Source organism: Rhincodon typus, chromosome 13, assembly GCF_021869965.1.
Source record: "Rhincodon typus isolate 14 chromosome 13, sRhiTyp1.1, whole genome shotgun sequence".
Classification (NCBI taxonomy): Eukaryota; Metazoa; Chordata; class Chondrichthyes; order Orectolobiformes; family Rhincodontidae; genus Rhincodon; species Rhincodon typus.
In genome coordinates, this window is record NC_063344.1 from 11,566,306 (window position 1) to 11,578,883 (window position 12,578).

Here is a 12,578-nt window from a genome sequence, read left to right on the forward strand (position 1 = left end):
TTACTCAATCTCTCCTCATACGTCAGACCCACCATCCCCGGAATCAGCCTGGTAAACCTGCGCTGCACTCCCTTGGGAGCAAGAGCATCCTTCCTCAGAAAAGGAGATCAAAACTGCACACAATATTCCAGGTGTGGTCTCACCAAGGCCCTGTGTAACTGAAACAACACATCCCAGCTCCTGTACTCAAAACCTCTCACAATGAAGGCCAACATACCATTTGCCTTCTTTACCACCTGCTGAACCTGGATGCTTACCTTCAGTGACTGGTGCACAAAGATGCCCAGGTCCCCCTGCACACTACCCCGTTCCCCCCCCCCCCCCCCCCATTTTCAGCCCTTCAGGTAGGAATCTGCTGTCTTGTTTTTGCTTCTGAAGTGAATAACCTCACATTTATCCAAATTATACTGCATCTGCCATTGATTTTCCCCAATCACCCAACCTGTCCAGATCATGCTGAAGGATCTCTGCATCCTCGTCACAGTTCACGCTCCCAGCCAACTTGGTATCATCGGCAAACTTGGAGATATTACGTTTTGTTCCCTCATCCAAATCATTAATATATATTGTGAATAGCTGGGGTCCCAGCACTGATCCCTGTGGCACCCCACTAGTTACTGCCTGCCAATTTGAAAAGGACCCATTAATTCCTACTATTTGTTTCCTCTCTGCCAACCAGTTTTCTATCCATCTCAATATGCCTTCCCCAATCCCATGCACTTTAATTTTGCACATTAATCTCTTACGTGGGACTTTGTCAAATGCTTTCTGAAAGTCCAAATATACTACGTTGACTGGTTCTCCCATTTCAACTTTACTAATTACATCTTCATAGAATTCTAACAGATTTTTCAAACATGATTTCCCCTTCATAAATCCATGCTAACTCCATCTGATCCTGCCACTGCTTTCTAAATGCTCTGCTTTAAAAACCCTTCACAATGGATTCGAGAATTTTCCCCACTACCAATGTTAGCCGGCCTATAATTCCCTGTTTTCTCCCTGCCTCCCTTCTTGAATATTGCAGTGATATTAGCCACCCTCCAATCCGCAGGGACTGTTCCAGAGTCTGTAGAATCCAGAAGATGACCACCAATGCATCCAGCATTTCTAGAGCTACTTCCTAAAGTGCTCTGGGATGTAGATCATCAGGACCTGGGGATCTTTACACCAGCCTGAAAACTAGCTATTGACCATTACTGTCTGTTTCCTATCACTCAGCCATTTTTGTATACATGTTGCCTCTGTTCCTTTTGTACCATGACCTACAGTTTTCTTCATGAATCTATTGGGAGACACTATATTAAATACCTTCTGGAAATCTTTGTATGCCATGTCATAAGTGTTACCCTCAACAACCCCCTCTGCTGAAATTAAACTTCATTTTCCCTTCAGAAATGTATGCTGACTCTTCCATGAAACCACTAAATCTACCCTGAACAATTGTTTTCAGAGCTTTCCCCAGTACCAAAGTTAAACCAACTGATCTGTAGTTACCAGGATCAGCCGTGCCACCTTTTTTTTTGAGCAAGGTTGTAATGTTGGAAATTCTCCAGTCATCTGGCACCTCACTCGAGTCCAGGGCAGACTGAAATATAATGAACGAGGTATCTGTACACAGGAGGAGAGAAATGGAAGGCCACATGACTGGGTAGCAGGAAGAGGAGGAGACCATAGGAGGGCACAGACTTAAATGAGAAAATGATCATTGCAGGCCAAGAAAGGTAATCAAACTTGGGTTGCACAGGATTGGAAAGTATTTGGAAAAGATGTATTCCTTGTAAAAAAGCAATCTTACCTTGAAGTGCTTTTTCTCCGATGGATCAGTATTGTAATCAGAGTATATTCTGACCCTTGCTGTTGTAACTGTTGCCTCCTTTATTGTTTGACGTATGTCCAATTCACTCTGGAATATATTCAATGACTCAGCCTCCACTGTTTTCTGCGGAAGAGAATTCTAAAGATTAATAATGCTTTTACCTTAGTAACTCCTCCTGATCTCCACCTCGACGGTGCGACCCTTTAATTTTAAATGATGATCCCCCTCCACTAAAAGAAACAATCTCTCGCTATCTACCCTCCTCAGGATGCTTTCTGTTTCAAAAAGATTACCTCTCATTCTTTTAAACCTCCCAACCTGCTCAAGCTTTCCTCAGAAAACAACTCATTCATTACAGTTACCAGCTGAGTGAACCTTTGCTGGAAATTCTTTCAATGCAATTATATCCTGACTTCATTCAGGAGACCGAAACTCTTCGCAGTACTCTGGGTTTGGTCTCACCGATGCCTTTCACAGTAACAGCAGAAACCCCTTATTTCACATGCTTCTTGCAAGAAAGGCTAACATTCAGTTTACCTTCCTAATTCCAGGCTGTATCTGCTTGGTCAGACTTCTGTTCCTCATATGCAAAGTCATCCAGATCCCTTTGTACCACAGCACGCAGCAGTCTGTCTGTATTTAAATATTATTCTGCTTTTTTTTAATTCTTCATGACAATGTGGAGAACTCCACATCTTCCCACATTATGCTTGTTCTGCCAACTGTTTGCCAACTCACTTACCATCTGTGTCACCTTTTTGCAGGCTCTTTGTACCCCCTCATATTCTATGTATCTTTGATATATCAGCAAATTCGCCTTCAATGCACTCGATCCCTTTATCCAAGCTATTAATAAGGACTAAATAGTTGAGGCACAAGCATTGATCCTGGTGACACTCCATTAGTTTCAATTTGTCAGTCTGAAAATAAGCAATTTACCTTGACCTCTCTATCCGTACTGATATTTCACCTCCAACATTCTTATTTTGTGCAGTCAGCTCCTCTGTGGCATGCTATCAAACAGTGTTTGGAAATTCGTATACACTATATATGGGTCTCCCTTTATCCACTCTGCTTTTTCTGTCCTCCAAGAATTCCAATAAACCGGCCAAACACTATGTCCCTTTCACAAAATTATCTTGCCTCTGCCTGATCGTATTATGATTTTCAAAATATCCCCCTCCTTCCTTTAGTAGTGAATTCTGTCATTGGAAAATGTGAGATGTTAGACAACTAGCCAGTTGTTTCTGTCCCCTTTCTTAAATAGGGGTGTTACATTTGTAATTCTCAGACCCTCTGGGACCTTTTCGGAATCTTTTGGAATTTTGAAAGATTACAATCTGTGTGGAGACTCATCTGAAAATCCTTCGGTGCAGGCCGCTAGGCCCAGGGAGCTTGTCAGCCTTTAGGACCATTAATTTTCCTAACAATTTTTTTCTCTGTGATCATTTCACTTTGTTGACTATCATAATCTTGTGCACCTCTATCAAATCTCCCCTCAATCTTCATCGCTTCGAGGAGAGCAATCCTATTTTTCCAAACTAACTGTGTAAATAATATGTTCCGTCCCTGGAACCATTCTGGAAAATCTCCAGTGGCCCCTTTTAAGAACCTGCACATTCTTCCTAAAGTGTGGTGACCAGAGCTGGGCCCACTATTTAAGTTGGGGCTTTGTAGAGGTCAACGTAACTTCCTTTCCTTTGTAATTTGAACTTTTATTTGAAAGCACACGCAAAAGGGCATTTTATTGCCATGGCTTCAGTTTCTGTTCCCTCATTTTTTCCCTGAGAGCTGTTTGATTTTTGACTTAACATCATTTTAGTTCTCCTGGATATTATTGTGTGTTTTTTCTTCAATTTATGGGATGTGTGTCACTGACAGGGCTAGGCAGTAAATATTGCTCCAAATTGCTCTCTGCAAGGTAGTGGTGAGCTGTCTTTTTTATGTATACGCAATTTGAGTAATTTTCTATAAATGATCAGGGTTGATGTACTACTTTGTGCAACATCTCATTTCAATAACACATTGTGTGCGTGCATTTTTTTGGTACAAAATGTAGAAATTGAACAAATCAAGACTTATTTGGAAATGTCCTTGTAATGTGGAGTTGGACACATTTGCCATTGCATGGTTATGACACTAGGGGAGGCGATGGCCTTGTGGTATTATCACTGGACTGTTAATCCAAACTGTTAATTCAACTGTTAATTCGAACCCAGGTTCCCAGAATATTATCTGGGTCTCTACCCAGATAATATTCTGGGAACCTGGGTTTGAATCCTGCCATGGCAGATGGTGGAATTTGAATTCAATAAATATCTGGAATTTAGAGTCAGTTGATATCCATTGTCAATTGTCGGGAAAAACCCATCTGGTTCACTAATGTCCTTTAGGGAAGGAAACTACCATTTTTCCCTGGTCTGGCCTCTCTATGACTCCAGACCCACAGCAATGTGGTTGACTGTTAACAGTGACCCCCTCATCCCGTGAATGAATAAAGAAGAAAAAACTCGCAAGACCACTAGTCAATTACAGATGTGAAAGGTGATTCAATCCCTCTTATATACAATATCCAGAAAGACTGCACAAACTTCCTCGTTTCACAGTGGGACGCAGCATTGCAGGAAGCCCCTCTTACCCGTGCCAGCTCTTTGGAGCTAATTATGTCGCTTTACCAAACTCGTGTTCTGTCCCACGCCCTGTAATTTTTTTTTTCTTCGCTTTGAGTATTTATTGAGCTCTCTGTCTCTGGAATATCATTCTTGAACCTGCTTCTGCCACTCTTTCACAGAATATTCTAAATTAAAACAACACATTACACAAAGAATCATAGAATAGAATCATACAGAACAGAAGGGTTCCTTCAGCCCATCGAATCTGTACCGCCAAAAATATACAACTACGTACACCAGTCCCACTTGCCTACATTAGGCTCGTAACCTGTTTACTTCATGTTGCCCCCAGTTCTTTGACAATTTCCTTAAATCCTTGTGTTCTGGCTTCAGACCTCTGCACCTTGCGAAACGGCTCCTCCCCATTTATCCATCAAAACCATCTTTAATTTCAAACTCATCTGTCAAACCTCCCTTTTGCCTTTGTTGATCTAACAAGAACATCAGTGTCTACACTCATTCCGTGCCACTGAAATCTTTTGGCTTTGGTTTCATTCAAGTAAATCTCTTTTTCTCACTCTCTGTAAGGCTTTCACTTCTTCTTCCCTACAGTATACCAGAATTGAACACAATATTTCAGCTGACACCAAACCAGTGTCATATTAAGGTTAGGTGTAACATTCCTGCAGTTCTATTACATTCCTCTGTTCCTATCAATAAGAATTGCATACATTTCTGTTAAAATTATGCTATTAATTGTTACATTGTTATAACACAGAGACAGACAGCTGAACTAAATCAGCTTTCTGACCTCTATATTTACAGCATAGTAAAATTAAAACCTCCAAAGACCCTCAAAGTTGATCCCAGTGCTTCCTAAGCAGACTAATTTTTTTTGAATAACCAATCCCAGACTCTGCAATAGTGTAATGAATCACACAGAAGACAGAAAGACAAACAAACACTGTTCAGAGATGTTTTAAGGAAAATAACAAAACTGTCCAGATGACGTGTGTGGTTTTCACAACGTATTGTTCCACAGGCATATATAATTTTCAAAACCTGGAAGAACAGAGGATGCTGTAAATCGGAAACAAAAGTAGAAATTGCTGGAAAAGCGCAGTTGGTCTGGCAGCATCTGGAGAGAAATTGGACTTAACGTTTCGGGCCCAGTGACCCTTCCTCAGAACTGATGGTAGCTGGGAAATGTTGGCTTATATACAGAAGACAGAGTGTGGTGTGGGAAAGGCAGTAAGGAGTAAACGATAGTGGGGTATAGAGCCAAAGGAGAGAGAAGAGCAGTTGGACAGACAAAGGAGTAGATAATAATCTGGCAAGAAGGCTGAAAAGCTGTTAATGGAGACTGTTAGTGGTGTAACAGTAGGTACTGTGTAATGGCAGAGTATGTGACAATAAGGCCTGGTGTTGGGGTAGGGGGCTAGGACATGGCAGAGTTCAAGCTCTAAAATTATCGAACTGGATATTGAGTCCAGAGGGCTGCAGGGTCCCCATACAGAAATGAGATGTTGTTCTTCCAGCTCGCACTGAGCTCCGCTGAAACAATACAGCAAGCCTGAGATTAGAGGTGTTGGGCAGGCAACAGGGTGCTGCTTTAAAGTGGCAGACAACTGGTAGCTCAGGGTTTTTTTAGCGAGCAGAAGTTAAATGTTCTGCAAAGCGGTCACCCACTCTAAGCTTTGTTTCTCCAATGTAGAGGAGACCACATTGTGAGCAGCGAATACAGTAGCCTAGATCGTGGGAAGTGCAGGTGAAGTGCTGCTTCACCTGGAAGGAATGTTTGAGCCCTTGGATACTGGGGAGAGAGGAGGTAAATAGGCAGGTGTTGCACCTTTGGTTGCAGGGGAAGGTACCCAGGGGCTATGGGGGGTTGTTGGGAGTGAAGGAAGAGTGGACCAGGGTGTCCCTTTGGAAGGCTTACAAGGGGAGGGGAATATGTGTCTGGTGATAGCATCTTGCTGGAGGTGGTGGAAATGGCATCTGATGATCTTCAGGATGTGGATGCTGGTGGATGGTAGGTAAGGACAAGGGGAACCCTCTCGCTGTGGGAAGGAAGAGGAGGGGTGAGGGCGGAAGTGCGGGAGATGGGTCGGACCTGGTTGAGGGCCCTGACGCTAACAGTGTTGGGGAATCCTCAGTTGAGGAAGAAGGTGGGCATTTTAGAGGCTCCCTTTCGAAGTTGGCCTCTTTCAAACATATGTGGCAGAGACAGAGGAACTGGGAGAATGGGATGGAGTCTTTACAGGAAACAGGGTGCGAGGATGTATAGTCCAGGGAGCTGTGGGAATCGGTAGGTTTATCATGGATATTAGTGGCCAGTCTATCCCCAGAAATGGAAAAAGAGATATTGAGGAATGGAAGGGAGGAGTCAGAGAGAGGGCAGGGTGGAAATTAGAAGCGAAATCGATGAATTTTTCCAATTCTGGATGAGAGCGGGAAGCAGTACTGAAGATATCATCGATATATTGGAGAAAGAGTTGTGGGTGGGGGCCGGAACAGGACTGGAGCAAGGAATGTTCCACGTACCCCACGAAGAAACAGGCATAACTGGAGCATGGATAATTTTTCTTGATTGGTTTTTTGAAGATGTTGATTCACACCACTTTCTCAGTGCACTCAGAGGAGGCCAGTGATACTTACAACTTAGTTTCTGTTCTCTGAACTGATAGTAGCTGATAATAGGAAGTTAGGCAGGGAGCTTTCAAATCTTCATGCTGTAGCATACCTAGCCAAACTCTATCTCCTAATAAACAGTCCAAATTCTTGGTGTTTCCTGTCAGTCTGACAATCTCCCCATGAGGTCCCAGTTGTTGACCTTGTGACCATACATCTGCCATCTGTTCAAACAAACTGTTCTTCACCAGTGTCAAAGAGTCGATGGAATTCTTTTGATTAATAATCAACCTGCAACTAATTTGCACCCCCAGTCTCAAATAAACAACTGTTTGTTCTCTTTTCATTTTAAAAAAAACACAAGCTACTGCCCACTAATGAAAAGTCACTTTCAGCTCCTAGTTCTCAGTTCACAGATCCAAACCAAAATTGATAAAAAGAATAAAATGGAAATAATGAAAAATCAGCGAGGGTTCCAATAATATTCTCAATAATATACATTAAAGTGTATCAAGTTCACATTTATTTGCATTAAATTTAATATCTTTTGCATTTGACCAGTCTATCTATAACCTCCTGAATCACTATTTCCATAGTCATTGCTGAATTAATGATTTTGTGTGACCTGCAGATTTTGAAATTATGTCTATTAATAATTATATCTCGGGACTAAACTCTCATGTTAGTCTTATCTCCAGTATTTTTTATGGAACTTCAGTCCACTCCTTGTGAAGACAGCTTTCACTGATATGGATAAGACTATAGCTAATTGATAGTTTTAACCCAGATATCTTTATTTCAGTTTTGCAAATTATTTGTTTGTAATCGCCCAGATTACATTTCTGTTCCCTTAACATTCTTCCATTAATATCTAACAAATATTACCTTCTTCCTCTTTCTCAGTTTAGACTTTTCAGTCTCCTCACAACTTCAGTCCCATGAGTTTAAAGATTAGCCCTTGCAACTCATCGTTAAAATAAGATGCACTTACGTTGCAAATTGATGGAAGGAGCTTCTTGTTTCCCAAACATTTAAGCAGTATGAATGCTTGTTCTCAGAAGCAAGTTTATTTCTAATCCTGTTGTACCTAATTGTCTTGTGTTGTGGTTTTTGGTCTTCCTGTTGGCTGCAGTGTTCACCAGTCAAAGCAAGTTGTAATGGCTTTGCAAAGCTTGGTTTTGCAATTTGCTAGTCCAATTGCCTTGATTAAATCACATTACATACATTGTCAATATGCAGTCTGTAAAACTGATCATTATTCTGTTGCCAGGTACTAATTTTTCACTACACATTTCTCCAGACATTTTACAATACCTGTGTTCAGTGGGAGTTGAATGCATCACACTGTTGGCACACCAGCCACTGCATTTCTGTTGAATGGTGTTCTCTGTGTTCTGCAGTCTACCCAATTAGCTACTTAACAGTGGTCAGATCAGTGAGCAGCATACAGGAAATATGAATCTTTTATAGAAGTGGAAGTTGCCTTGTAGGAAACTGTAATTCCTCAGAAGTTTACTTCCGTTATAGTCATAGTTTCAAAAGCCCTTTCATTTGCTGGTGTCTATCAATTTTGATTTTAGGCATCTTATAAAACCTTCACTGCCTTCCTTATGTCCAGTCAGCCTCCATATTGTAAACTTGCAAACTTCTTAATATTGGAGTTGTACAGGAGCTGAGTCAGAGCAGCAGCAAACCGCAGCAGGAGTCCTGTCAGAATTCCAAAGAGCTGATGTGAGTAACATCAGCGCAAAAATGAAAAGTGACGAGTAGGCAGTGGTCACCCTCCTATTCTAATCACATGTTTTTAACATAGTATGTACTTTGGTGATAAAGTTAGTATATCTCCTAAAAGGCAACATGATTAAGTGAATAATGTAACTACCAAAATAATTAACTCATTAAGAATGGCATTACAGGTGGTGTGTCCAAGCTGCAGTATGTGGGAGTTCTAGGCTACCATTGTGATCCAGGGCAAACGTATCTGTGGTAAGTGTTTGAAGTTCAAGCAGCTTTCAACCAGAGTTTGAGCTAGAGGCTGAACTGCAGACATTGCGATGCACCAGGGAGGGATCCTTTTGTATAAAGAGGTACTCACACCACTAAACTGGGGGTGTTCTGGTTCTGATAAGCTCAGTGGTCAGGGATAGAATGTGACAGCAGGTGAGGCAGGTAAGGGGGAACAAGAGAGTGTAGGAGCGTTAGCCTGTGTAATTGTTCACCAGGTTTGAGATTCTGTCTCAGCTTGTTTGGATAAGAGCCGAGCTGTGGGATGGATTGGCACTATGGTAAAGGGAGCCATTCAAGCAGGGATATTTGGTATTTCTACCATGCTGTACACCAACTTTGTTAGTGCAGTCTCAATCAATGAGTGGGAATCGGAAAGCTTCCTGACCAGATCTGGAGTCAGGCAGTGTACCCACTCTCTCCTGCCTTTTTTTGTGCCTTGTTTAGAGCCTTTTGCTGAGTCCGTCAGGAAGGTTGCAGGGGGTGACTATTCCAGGCAGCAGAGGCCTGCAGGACAAAGCCTCCCTGTATGTGGATAACGTCACTGTTGTCAGCTTGGATCTGCTGTCAGTGTGCAGACTCACGAGCATCTACAACCAGTTCAAACTGGCCACAGGGGCCAAGGGAAATCTAGGCAAGAGTGAGGCCATGTTCTTTGGAAACTGAGCCGACCGATCCTTCATTCCCTTCACCATCAGGATGGACTACCTGAAGGTGCTGGGAATATGATTTGGAGGGGCCAGGGCATGTGCAAAATTGTGGGTGGAATGTATCACCAAGGTGAGGTCGAAACCAGTCTTTTGGAAGCACTGGGCTGTTGCAGTCACCCGAACCATCTTCCACTTCATCTGAAGGTCTAAGGTAGACAGTGTCCACAGGGACGCTTTGTACTAAACTCTGGATAAGGCAGGGAAGAACATATCCAACATCACCTTCTTCATCCTAATGGCCTTCTTTGTGTTCGACTGCATCAAGCTGTACGTAGACCCTCGGTATGCAAACACCAAACATCACTACGTACTGAGGTTCTAACTGTCCCTGGTGTTGCGAAGGATGGGACTGTCCTCACTGCCGTGGAATGCTCCAAGTAGTTGGACTGTTCTGTATCACCTGTCCTTAGAGGAGAAATTTGCAAAGAAAAACACCTTTGACCACAAGTCCCTCAGGAAGTGGTTGGGGGGAAGGGTAGGGGGTTGACATTGTAACATGTCTCTTTCTGGAATGTGCCTTTGCAAAGGGATCCTGGAGAAAGATGCAGTGGTTTTTGTCAAGGTTCATCCCAAACAGCTTTGTGACATGGGACTCTTTGCTCTACGGGTTTGTTCCCTGGGACACATACAGACACAATCATTGACTGTGCCTGGAGGACCATCAACTCGGTGAAAGGCACTCTTTGGTTTGCCTGAACCTTTATTGGCCTTCCAGAACAAGGAACACCCTGACCGAGTGTTGCCGACTGGCACATTTGTAAGGCCCAGGACTACGTGCTGAGGGACACACTAAAGCTTGGGGCAGTGGGGAAAGACCACCGTCTGAGGTCTTACCTGAAGGTAAGTGGGGGTTTGTTCAGTTGTCAAAGCCTACTGTACCTTAAATGCATGTAAATATAGTCTTGCACAATTCGTTTGCCTGCTGGGTAGATTCAAACTCCAATTTTTTTTGTTTCTTCATGTTTTAATGTACAGAACCGAAGTACTTCAGTGACTTTGTATGTATGCAAAGATATTTTCATGAATAAAGTATATTTTTGAAATTTTTCCAAAAATGGTATTTCCAGCATGTAGTTCTGCAGACAGTCACTTTAGAGTTAGTTTAGGAAAGTTCTGAAACTTCTTGGGCACAGTGAGGTGACAAAAACATTGTGCTTGTGCTCACCATTGATCTTTCTAGATTTCACTTTCACTGATTAATGCAACATAGAGAAAAGGTGTCATGAGATAATGCTGTAGTGGCTATTTTCTAGAACCTTAAGCTATTCAGGTTATATTATCATAGCTGTAATATCAGATTATGCATTTTGGCAGGAGGATTAAGAGGAGCTGAATGTTATTTAACTGGAGAAAGACTGCAGAAAGCTACAGATTTGGGAGTCCTTATCTGAATCTCTAAAAGCTAGCTTTGGATTACTAAGGTAACAGGGCTGTTGGCCTCTATTTCAAAGGGAATTGACGATTAAAATAGGCAAATCTTGCTAAAGCTATACAAGGCATTAGTTAGACCACAGCTGGAATTTAGTGAAGAGTTTTATCCATTATCTGAGAAAATATATGCTGAAATTGTAGGCAAACTAGAGAAGGTTCATTACTCTGAACTTGTGGATGGGGCGATCATCTTATGAGAAGAGTTTGAGTAGGTTGGGCATGCACTCTTTGGAGTTTTGAAGAATGAGAGATGATCTTATTGAAACATACAGGATTCTTTAGGGGATTTGACAGGGTAAATGTGGAAAGGTCCTCCCCCCTAGTGGGAGGGTCTAGGACCAGAAGGCATAATCTCAGCATGAAGGATCAACCAATGAGGACAAAGATGAGGAAGACTTTCTTCTCTGAGGGTAGTGAATCTGTGGAATTCTTTACCACAGAGGGCTGGTATGGCTGGGTCTTTAATGTTGGATAATAAAGTGGATCAATTGGTGAATGTCACTGAGCAGGAGCATTTCACGATTAGTATCGGGCTGTAGTATCATAAGGCTTCTATTAGTTACAGAGAATCGAGTCTAGGACTAATTTAAAATAAAAATACTTATTCATTCCTCCAATTCGCTTCAAGTTGAGGAGGAATCTGGTGCAGTTAAACTGGAGTCAAAGCCTGAAGGAGAGGAATGTATTAGGAAGTAGTCCGCCTCTAAAGAGAAAGTAGATTGGGTATACACTAGGTCCATTTCTACAAGGGAGAAAGAAAAGGCAACCACAGAAGAGTTCCCCGGAAGACTAAGAAGTTAAAGAGCAGGGATTAAGTAGAAAATCAGTCCAGATGACTGATGGAAATCAGAAACAAAAACGAAGACCCAAAAACCGATGATTGATGTAAACTTGATCATTCAAAGGAACACCAGACTGAATTTAGAACATGCTGAGAAATGAAAAAGGAAGTGAGAGACAGCTGCCAGCCTATTCTTGCGCACACATTTGGGGAATTCAAAGCTGGCATTTTAGTAGATTGTGGGCTGTCTGAGTTAAAGCAGGGCTGAGTTTGTAACTGATGTGATCCATTGGTGCTGACAAACAGCATGACTGAAAACCAAACATCTTTATACCAAAAGAGAGAACATTACCTTGCTGTTTAGATCATAGAATCCCTACAGTGTAGTATAGCTTTGGTCATCAGATACTGGATGAGAGTTAAACAGATACGGAGGATGTATTGGCAGTACTTAAAATGGATAAGTTGTCCTGTCTGGATGGGATCATGTCCTCGGTTGCTGACGGAAGCACACTAAGAATAGTCATTGTAGAGTGCTAGTAATAGCATCAGAGATAGTAGGAACTGCAGATGCTGGAGAATCCGAGACA

The 12,578-nt window shown here is 42.2% G+C and overlaps 1 protein-coding gene across 2 annotated transcripts in view; it reads right to left on the reverse strand.

Moving 5' to 3' along the window:
* Positions 1–8,486, reverse strand: part of p2ry13 (purinergic receptor P2Y13) — a 20,156-nt gene extending 11,670 nt beyond the window's left edge. The window contains exons 1-2 of one of the 2 annotated variants that reach the window (XM_020515050.2): positions 8,377–8,486; positions 1,799–1,942 (exon numbers count right to left, since the gene is read on the reverse strand). The gene's annotated coding sequence lies outside the window, so the exon portion shown is untranslated. Of the gene's footprint in view, positions 1–1,798; positions 1,943–8,053; positions 8,110–8,376 lie in introns of those variants that run through there. The other variant, XM_020515049.2, reaches the window with a different exon arrangement.
* Positions 8,487–12,578: the final 4,092 nt, after the last annotated feature.